At 57.6% G+C, this 9,930-nt stretch overlaps 5 non-coding genes across 5 annotated transcripts; 3 read left to right on the forward strand and 2 right to left on the reverse strand.

Annotated features, from left to right (window-relative positions):
* The first annotated feature begins 3,327 nt into the window (after positions 1-3,327).
* On the forward strand, positions 3,328-3,446 carry LOC138236054 (5S ribosomal RNA). The gene has a single exon (XR_011188454.1). It is a non-coding gene; the product is annotated as a 5S ribosomal RNA (ribosomal RNA).
* Positions 3,447-4,081: 635 nt separating this feature from the next.
* Positions 4,082-4,245, reverse strand: LOC138236115 (U1 spliceosomal RNA). The gene has a single exon (XR_011188511.1). It is a non-coding gene; the product is annotated as a U1 spliceosomal RNA (small nuclear RNA).
* Positions 4,246-6,869: 2,624 nt separating this feature from the next.
* LOC138236099 (5S ribosomal RNA) lies at positions 6,870-6,988 on the forward strand. Its single transcript, XR_011188498.1, has one exon. It is a non-coding gene; the product is annotated as a 5S ribosomal RNA (ribosomal RNA).
* Positions 6,989-7,623: 635 nt separating this feature from the next.
* LOC138236121 (U1 spliceosomal RNA) lies at positions 7,624-7,787 on the reverse strand. Its single transcript, XR_011188517.1, has one exon. It is a non-coding gene; the product is annotated as a U1 spliceosomal RNA (small nuclear RNA).
* A 1,809-nt stretch (positions 7,788-9,596) lies between these two features.
* Positions 9,597-9,715, forward strand: LOC138236133 (5S ribosomal RNA). The gene has a single exon (XR_011188527.1). It is a non-coding gene; the product is annotated as a 5S ribosomal RNA (ribosomal RNA).
* Positions 9,716-9,930: the final 215 nt, after the last annotated feature.

Here is a 9,930-nt window from a genome sequence, read left to right on the forward strand (position 1 = left end):
CACATTTCTCTTCGGTCTCACCTGTTACCTTTTTCTTTTTCTTTTTCTTCTTACCAATTTCCTGCCAGCCATCCTCTGAATGAGCCTTCATCAGGGTGGCAGCAGTAAAAGCGTTCACAGAGTCCATTTCAAGGAAGGGGGTAGAGGGAGGGGTGGAGAGGTTCCAGCTGTCCCCATCGCCATGCTCTCCTTCCTCCTCGCTCGGGGAGAAAACAGAGTCATTTTTTCTTTTCCTCAAGTCCAGCTCCTGGGAGCACTGAGGGGAAAGGGGTGCAGCCGATGCACCAGTCTCCTCTTCCCCCTCACCCACCAGCTGCTGCAGATCCTCCGTGATGGACTGGATGGAGGAGAGGAGGGCATCTGTAGCACTTGCAGAGTCTGTGAAAAGCAGCTCCGCTGAATCCTGGGTATCCTCGCTGGACCCGCTCCACCGGGGGGCCCCACACTGGCCCTCGTTCTGAGGAGCAGGAGTGGGGGAGGGGTCCTCGCTGTTCTCGGGGGTTTTCAAACCCTCGTGCTTGTCTGGTGCAGTCTGCGGTTGTGGGGGCGTAGTGGATTTCTCTTCCACCAGCCCCGGAGCCACAGCAGGACTGATCCTGGCTGGAGGCTGAGAGTCTTTGTCCAACAAGGGTTCTTTGTTTGACTTGTTGTTTGCTTTGGATTTTCGGGCCGGTTTGGCTGAAACAAGCACTGCCTCATCCTTTCTCATTTTGAGTTTATTGGCGTAGGCGTGAGGGCAGTTCTTAAAAACGTGTCCTTCCGAGCCACATAAATTGCACTTTGGCAGCATTGAACAGTCAGAGGCTAAATGTCCCTGTTTGCCACAGGTCTTGCAGCATTTCACAGTGCAGGACGATGCCAGGTGTCCCACAGCACCACAGCGCCGACACACCTTTGGTTGTCCCACATAAAACACATAGCCATTGCAGGCGCCCAGCCGGATTGTAGAGGGCAGGTGCCTTAAGCCTCCATTTACGCTGTCCGGTAGCAAGCGAACCTCGAATTTCCTTGCTCCTGTTTTTATACCATCAACATCTCTAACCTCAGTTCCATGGTGGACGGTGCAGTACTGGTTAAGCCAGGTGTGAATGTCCTCCGTCTTTGCCAGTTCCGAGAACATAACAACATGCACCGTTTTCCTCTCTCTCTGTGTCAGAGGCTGCAAGTTGATCTTCTCAAGTGCAGGAACTTTGCCTCTTTTTGCCTCAAACACATCCACGCATTGTTCAAACAGAGGATAGGTAGCAAATACAACCTCAAATGCTTTCTGACCTGGGAGAGCGAAGATGAAATCCAAGTGCCGAGGTTCAAAGCCAAGTTCCTTCTGTAACACTTTTCTGCTGAACTGCATACGATCCATGAAGAGGTCATCCAAGAGCTCAAAACGTACAGCATTCTTACGGGATCCAAAGGTTGCCATTTCAAAAACCGCAAATCGAACACTGCTTCCAACAAAAGAAAAACAATCCAACTACTCCACCTACAGGCTGATCAAGGTATCTCCCCTGCCAGGTAAGTATGAGTTAAACAGGCCCCTGCAAGCGGCCCGCACCCACAGCACAAATCGCGCAGCCTAGGCCACCTCCTCGCCCCGCACGCCACCGCCTCCTGCTGGGCCCACTCTTTCACACACTCACACGCCACACTAACACTCAAAAGTGTGGGCAAAACGAGAAAACGAGCGCGCCGTTTCCTACACATCTGCAGTCGCCGTTGCGCATTCGCAGCATGTCCCGGGATGCAATTCGGCCTCATTTGCATAACTCCAGACCGGCAGATCGCCACGCAAGCTCGCGACGTGCGCCTGCCACACACCGAACAAACCTTTTCAGCAATTTCCAAAAAACGGGCCTGCTCGCCTGCCCACAAGGCTCCGTCTCTTACCTGTTCTCCAGAGCCTGCTGCCTTCTGTGCTTTTCTCTCGGCACCGCTGCAGTGCACACAACTCCTGCAGCGGGAGGGGGGGAGAAAGTTCCCGCGCTCCGCCGCAGGGAAGGCTCGCTCCGTGCGCACACGTCCTTTCGATGCCAGTCCAACAAGTGCTCCGCATTAGCTGCGTCGGGGCTCCGGCGTGTCGCACCTCACCTCACCTCGCACTGCCCCCTCCTTGAATGTCTGCCGCTGGGCATGCCCCGCTCTCCTCCGCCTTATCTTATCGCGTGTGAGCACCGACAATGGCCACAATGCCGGGGAATGGCACCTGTAAAGTGTTAATTGGGGCACAGGAACAGCCCGTCTCGTCTCGGGGGGGCCGGCTTCAGAGACAATACAGCAAACACAGCGGGGCGGGGGAAGAAGACGACACCACACATGCGGGTACATTCAGCTCCGGCGGGAACGAGACATTTGTCGGTCTTTTCAAGTGCCGAGAGCCGAGCAATCCTTCACTTGTATCGTTTCTCCCCGGTGACTAGATCTGGCCCTGCGACTCTCGACTGGGCTCACCCCCGGGGCAGCCCAGCAGGTGTGAGCCTGGCCGGCACCCGGATGGGAGATTCCACCCCGGAAAAGCTCCGGTTGCTGCTGCTCCTGCAAGAGGTGTGACTGGGACCAGTAGGGAGCGCTCACCCTGCGGGCTGTGTGGCTCTCTTACGCCCCAGCCTCCTGATGGCGACACTCTGCTGCACAAACAGGCGCCGTCCTTCGGGGGAGGCGTCAAACCGAGGTCCCGACCCTCCTTGGCCATTAGGAAACCCCAGGGCGTCTCTCAAAAAGAGACGCCGGGGGTGTCCCTCTGGTGTTAGTGCTCCCCTTTACCCATCAGTCGGGGTCTCCTCCTAATCCCCGTCTCACCTGTAACAATCAATGACTTGGCCCCCCTGTCCGTGAGATTTAGTACTCGCGCAAGAGACCGGGGGCAGAGCGCGAACGCGGTCCCCCGCCCCCCACAAAGTGCGCGCTCCAGGTTCCCTCTCGGGGCCCTGCAACACAGCGGAAGGGCAGCGAGAAGGAGCCTCTTGCTCTGACGCCGCAAGGCCACAAGAGGGCGGAGGCGCCGCGCGCCCGGCCGACGTGTTGGACCGGTGCAATTTACGTGCTGAAATAAACACGCGAAAGCCCCGAAATGTTTCCAGAGTGCTGTGCACTGGAGGTTTTTGTCTGGTGAAGACTTGCCTGGTGCTCCTCCGTGCAGATTGTTTGTCCTCCTCCAGTGCGGGACGAGCCAACACAAGGGAGCGCATTCGCCAACATCCAGGCACGCAATGCGATTTGGAAAGCAGCTCCTTTCCAAAGAGTTGCACACGAACGATCCTTCAGTCCCGCTCGGGGGGCACGGAACCCCCGCCACACACAGCTTCAAGTAGCGAGTCAGGCGGCGGGGCTTTCGCTTATGGCCACACCACCCTGAACACGCCCGATCTCGTCTGATCTCGGAAGCTAAGCAGCGTTGGGCCTGGTTAGTACTTGGATGGGAGACTGCCTGGGAATACCAGGTGCTGTAAGCTTTTGCTCTCCCGGCCAGCAGGGGTCGCCGTTGGTGCCGTAGGCTTTGGGAGGAAAACCTGCAGGATGGAAAGGTGATCTATAGCCTCATCTCTAGAGATGTTTTGTTGCTGTGGCATGTGTGTGACCCATATTCAAAAAAAAACCCCGTCTGTAAAACGAATATCGAAGCTGCCTCTAAATCTGCAAATGAAGATGAGTCGATAAACCACTCGTTTTTCGTATAACTAGACATATATTCATTTGTTACCGATTTCATTCATTGAGCACGGATACAATAGAGGTACAGCCATTCACTGTTTGACATGTCTGCACTGGTACAGAACCGAGCAATCAGAAAACGGGTGAAACTGTCTTTAGACTCAGCATACAGTACCGAGGCCCCCCATGACCAAATAAAGGCTAACCTCGATAATCAGCCTAAAGAACGCAGACTACAGCAAAACGACTGACTTTGAAAAGGGAATGAACGTCCGGAAAGAGTAGTGGAACTAGCTTGAGATGCTTCTCCGGACCCCTAACTAAAAGCCAGCGAGAACCAGCAGCGGCGTCCACTCCTGTCGAACCGGGATCCTTCCGCAGCCACGCAGCTCGTGGTGTCCTAACCCTCCCGTATCTGATTTTGGACCAAGCACATCAGGGGAGAGCGCGAACGCAGTCCCCCACTACCAGAAATTATGCAGTCGAGATTCCCACATTTGGGGAATTCGCAGGGGTCAGCACAGCCGGAGTGCAATGGCCGAGCCTCGCCCTGGGTGAACCTCCTTCTTGATCAAGGTATCTCCCCTGCCAGGTAAGTATGAGTTAAACAGGCCCCTGCAAGCGGCCCGCACCCACAGCACAAATCGCGCAGCCTACGCCACCTCCTCGCCCCGCACGCCACCGCCTCCTGCTGGGCCCACTCTTTCACACACTCACACGCCACACTAACACTCAAAAGTGTGGGCAAAACGAGAAAACGAGCGCGCCGTTTCCTACACATCTGCAGTCGCCGTTGCGCATTCGCAGCATGTCCCGGGATGCAATTCGGCCTCATTTGCATAACTCCAGACCGGCAGATCGCCACGCAAGCTCGCGACGTGCGCCTGCCACACACCGAACAAACCTTTTCAGCAATTTCCAAAAAACGGGCCTGCTCGCCTGCCCACAAGGCTCCGTCTCTTACCTGCTCTCCAGAGCCTGCTGCCTTCTGTGCTTTTCTCTTGGCACCGCTGCAGTGCACACAACTCCTGCAGCGGGAGGGGGGGAGAAAGTTCCCGCGCCCCGCCGCAGGGAAGGCTCGCTCCGTGCGCACACGTCCTTTCGATGCCAGTCCAACAAGTGCTCCGCATTAGCTGCGTCGGGGCTCCGGCGTGTCGCACCTCACCTCACCTCGCACTGCCCCCTCCTTGAATGTCTGCCCCTGGGCATGCCCCGCTCTCCTCCGCCTTATCTTACCGCGTGTGAGCACCGACAATGGCCACAATGCCGGGGAATGGCACCTGTAAAGTGTTAATTGGGGCACAGGAACAGCCCGTCTCGTCTCGGGGGGGCCGGCTTCAGAGACAATACAGCAAACACAGCGGGGCGGGGGAAGAAGACGACACCACACATGCGGGTACATTCAGCTCCGGCGGGAACGAGACATTTGTCGGTCTTTTCAAGTGCCGAGAGCCGAGCAATCCTTCACTTGTATCGTTTCTCCCCGGTGACTAGATCTGGCCCTGCGACTCTCGACTGGGCTCACCCCCGGGGCAGCCCAGCAGGTGTGAGCCTGGCCGGCACCCGGATGGGAGATTCCACCCCGGAAAAGCTCCGGTTGCTGCTGCTCCTGCAAGAGGTGTGACTGGGACCAGTAGGGAGCGCTCACCCTGCGGGCTGTGTGGCTCTCTTACGCCCCAGCCTCCTGATGGCGACACTCTGCTGCACAAACAGGCGCCGTCCTTCGGGGGAGGCGTCAAACCGAGGTCCCGACCCTCCTTGGCCATTAGGAAACCCCAGGGCGTCTCTCAAAAAGAGACGCCGGGGGTGTCCCTCTGGTGTTAGTGCTCCCCTTTACCCATCAGTCGGGGTCTCCTCCTAATCCCCGTCTCACCTGTAACAATCAATGACGAGGCCCCCCTGTCCGTGAGATTTAGTACTCGCGCAAGAGACCGGGGGCAGAGCGCGAACGCGGTCCCCCGCCCCCCACAAAGTGCGCGCTCCGGGTTCCCTCTCGGGGCCCTGCAACACAGCGGAAGGGCAGCGAGAAGGAGCCTCTTGCTCTGACGCCGCAAGGCCACAAGAGGGCGGAGGCGCCGCGCGCCCGGCCGACGTGTTGGACCGGTGTGCTTTTTAAGTGCTGAAATAAACACGCGAAAGCCCCGAAATGTTTCCAGAGTGCTGTGCACTGGAGGTTTTTGTCTGGTGAAGACTTGCCTGGTGCTCCTCCGTGCAGATTGTTTGTCCTCCTCCAGTGCGGGACGAGCCAACACAAGGGAGCGCATTCGCCAACATCCAGGCACGCAATGCGATTTGGAAAGCAGCTCCTTTCCAAAGAGTTGCACACGAACGATCCTTCACCCCCGGGGCAGCCAAGGAGGTGTGAGCCTGGCCGGCACCCGGATGGGAGATTCCACCCCGGAAAAGCTCCGGTTGCTGCTGCTCCTGCAAGAGGTGTGACTGGGACCAGTAGGGAGCGCTCACCCTGCGGGCTGTGTGGCTCTCTTACGCCCCAGCCTCCTGATGGCGACACTCTGCTGCACAAACAGGCGCCGTCCTTCGGGGGAGGCGTCAAACCGAGGTCCCGACCCTCCTTGGCCATTAGGAAACCCCAGGGCGTCTCTCAAAAAGAGACGCCGGGGGTGTCCCTCTGGTGTTAGTGCTCCCCTTTACCCATCAGTCGGGGTCTCCTCCTAATCCCCGTCTCACCTGTAACAATCAATGACGAGGCCCCCCTGTCCGTGAGATTTAGTACTCGCGCAAGAGACCGGGGGCAGAGCGCGAACGCGGTCCCCCGCCCCCCACAAAGTGCGCGCTCCGGGTTCCCTCTCGGGGCCCTGCAACACAGCGGAAGGGCAGGGAGAAGGAGCCTCTTGCTCTGACGCCGCAAGGCCACAAGAGGGCGGAGGCGCCGCGCGCCCGGCCGACGTGTTGGACCGGTGTGCTTTTTAAGTGCTGAAATAAACACGCGAAAGCCCCGAAATGTTTCCAGAGTGCTGTGCACTGGAGGTTTTTGTCTGGTGAAGACTTGCCTGGTGCTCCTCCGTGCAGATTGTTTGTCCTCCTCCAGTGCGGGACGAGCCAACACAAGGGAGCGCATTCGCCAACATCCAGGCACGCAATGCGATTTGGAAAGCAGCTCCTTTCCAAAGAGTTGCACACGAACGATCCTTCAGTCCCGCTCGGGGGGCACGGAACCCCCGCCACACACAGCTTCAAGTAGCGAGTCAGGCGCCGGGGCTTTCGCTTACGGCCACACCACCCTGAACACGCCCGATCTCGTCTGATCTCGGAAGCTAAGTAGCGTCGGGCCTGGTTAGTACTTGGATTGGAGACTGCCTGGGAATACCAGGTGCTGTAAGCTTTTGCTCTCCCGGCCAGCAGGGGTCGCCGTTGGTGCCGTAGGCTTTGGGAGGAAAACCTGCAGGATGGAAAGGTGATCTATAGCCTCATCTCTAGAGATGTTTTGTTGCTGTGGCATGTGTGTGACCCATATTCAAAAAAAAACCCCGTCTGTAAAACGAATATCGAAGCTGCCTCTAAATCTGCAAATGAAGATGAGTCGATAAACCACTCGTTTTTCGTATAACTAGACATATATTCATTTGTTACCGATTTCATTCATTGAGCACGGATACAATAGAGGTACAGCCATTCACTGTTTGACATGTCTGCACTGGTACAGAACCGAGCAATCAGAAAACGGGTGAAACTGTCTTTAGACTCAGCATACAGTACCGAGGCCCCCCATGACCAAATAAAGGCTAACCTCGATAATCAGCCTAAAGAACGCAGACTACAGCAAAACGACTGACTTTGAAAAGGGAATGAACGTCCGGAAAGAGTAGTGGAACTAGCTTGAGATGCTTCTCCGGACCCCTAACTAAAAGCCAGCGAGAACCAGCAGCGGCGTCCACTCCTGTCGAACCGGGATCCTTCCGCAGCCACGCAGCTCGTGGTGTCCTAACCCTCCCATATCTGATTTTGGACCAAGCACATCAGGGGAGAGCGCGAACGCAGTCCCCCACTACCAGAAATTATGCAGTCAAGATTCCCACATTTAGGGAATTCGCAGGGGTCAGCACAGCCGGAGTACAATGGCCGAGCCTCGCCCTGGGTGAACCTCCTTCTTGATCAAGGTATCTCCCCTGCCAGGTAAGTATGAGTTAAACAGGCCCCTGCAAGCGGCCCGCACCCACAGCACAAATCGCGCATCCTAGGCCACCTCCTCGCCCCGCACGCCACCGCCTCCTGCTGGGCCCACTCTTTCGCACACTCACACGCCACACTAACACTCAAAAGTGTGGGCAAAACGAGAAAACGAGCGCGCCGTTTCCTACACATCTGCAGTCGCCGTTGCGCATTCGCAGCATGTCCCGGGATGCAATTCGGCCTCATTTGCATAACTCCAGACCGGCAGATCGCCACGCAAGCTCGCGACGTGCGCCTGCCACACACCGAACAAACCTTTTCAGCAATTTCCAAAAAACGGGCCTGCTCGCCTGCCCACAAGGCTCCGTCTCTTACCTGCTCTCCAGAGCCTGCTGCCTTCTGTGCTTTTCTCTTGGCACCGCTGCAGTGCACACAACTCCTGCAGCGGGAGGGGGGGAGAAAGTTCCCGCGCTCCGCCGCAGGGAAGGCTCGCTCCGTGCGCACACGTCCTTTCGATGCCAGTCCAACAAGTGCTCCGCATTAGCTGCGTCGGGGCTCCGGCGTGTCGCACCTCACCTCACCTCGCACTGCCCCCTCCTTGAATGTCTACCCCTGGGCATGCCCCGCTCTCCTCCGCCTTCTCTTACCGCGTGTGAGCACCGACAATGGCCACAATGCCGGGGAATGGCACCTGTAAAGTGTTAATTGGGGCACAGGAACAGCCCGTCTCGTCTCGGGGGGGCCGGCTTCAGAGACAATACAGCAAACACAGCGGGGCGGGGGAAGAAGACGACACCACACATGCGGGTACATTCAGCTCCGGCGGGAACGAGACATTTGTCGGTCTTTTCAAGTGCCGAGAGCCGAGCAATCCTTCACTTGTATCGTTTCTCCCCGGTGACTAGATCTGGCCCTGCGACTCTCGACTGGGCTCACCCCCGGGGCAGCCCAGCAGGTGTGAGCCTGGCCGGCACCCGGATGGGAGAGTCCACCCCGGAAAAGCTCCGGTTGCTGCTGCTCCTGCAAGAGGTGTGACTGGGACCAGTAGGGAGCGCTCACCCTGCGGGCTGTGTGGCTCTCTTACGCCCCAGCCTCCTGATGGCGACACTCTGCTGCACAAACAGGCGCCGTCCTTCGGGGGAGGCGTCAAACCGAGGTCCCGACCCTCCTTGGCCATTAGGAAACCCCAGGGCGTCTCTCAAAAAGAGACGCCGGGGGTGTCCCTCTGGTGTTAGTGCTCCCCTTTACCCATCAGTCGGGGTCTCCTCCTAATCCCCGTCTCACCTGTAACAATCAATGACGAGGCCCCCCTGTCCATGAGATTTAGTACTCGCGCAAGAGACCGGGGGCAGAGCGCGAACGCGGTCCCCCGCCCCCCACAAAGTGCGCGCTCCGGGTTCCCTCTCGGGGCCCTGCAATACAGCGGAAGGGCAGCGAGAAGGAGCCTCTTGCTCTGACGCCGCAAGGCCACAAGAGGGCGGAGGCGCCGCGCGCCCGGCCGACGTGTTGGACCGGTGCGCTTTTTAAGTGCTGAAATAAACACGCGAAAGCCCCGAAATGTTTCCAGAGTGCTGTGCACTGGAGGTTTTTGTCTGGTGAAGACTTGCCTGGTGCTCCTCCGTGCAGATTGTTTGTCCTCCTCCAGTGCGGGACGAGCCAACACAAGGGAGCGCATTCGCCAACATCCAGGCACGCAATGCGATTTGGAAAGCAGCTCCTTTCCAAAGAGTTGCACACGAACGATCCTTCAGTCCCGCTCGGGGGGCACGGAACCCCCGCCACACACAGCTTCAAGTAGCGAGTCAGGCGCCGAGGCGTTCGCTTACGGCCACACCACCCTGAACACGCCCGATCTCGTCTGATCTCGGAAGCTAAGCAGCGTCGGGCCTGGTTAGTACTTGGATGGGAGACTGCCTGGGAATACCAGGTGCTGTAAGCTTTTGCTCTCCCGGCCAGCAGGGGTCGCCGTTGGTGCCGTAGGCTTTGGGAGGAAAACCTGCAGGATGGAAAGGTGATCTATAGCCTCATCTCTAGAGATGTTTTGTTGCTGTGGCATGTGTGTGACCCATATTAAAAAAAAAACCCCGTCTGTAAAACGAATATCGAAGCTGCCTCTAAATCTGCAAATGAAGATGAGTCGATAAACCACTCGTT

Source organism: Lepisosteus oculatus, unplaced genomic scaffold (genome assembly GCF_040954835.1).
Source record: "Lepisosteus oculatus isolate fLepOcu1 unplaced genomic scaffold, fLepOcu1.hap2 HAP2_SCAFFOLD_87, whole genome shotgun sequence".
Classification (NCBI taxonomy): Eukaryota; Metazoa; Chordata; class Actinopteri; order Semionotiformes; family Lepisosteidae; genus Lepisosteus; species Lepisosteus oculatus.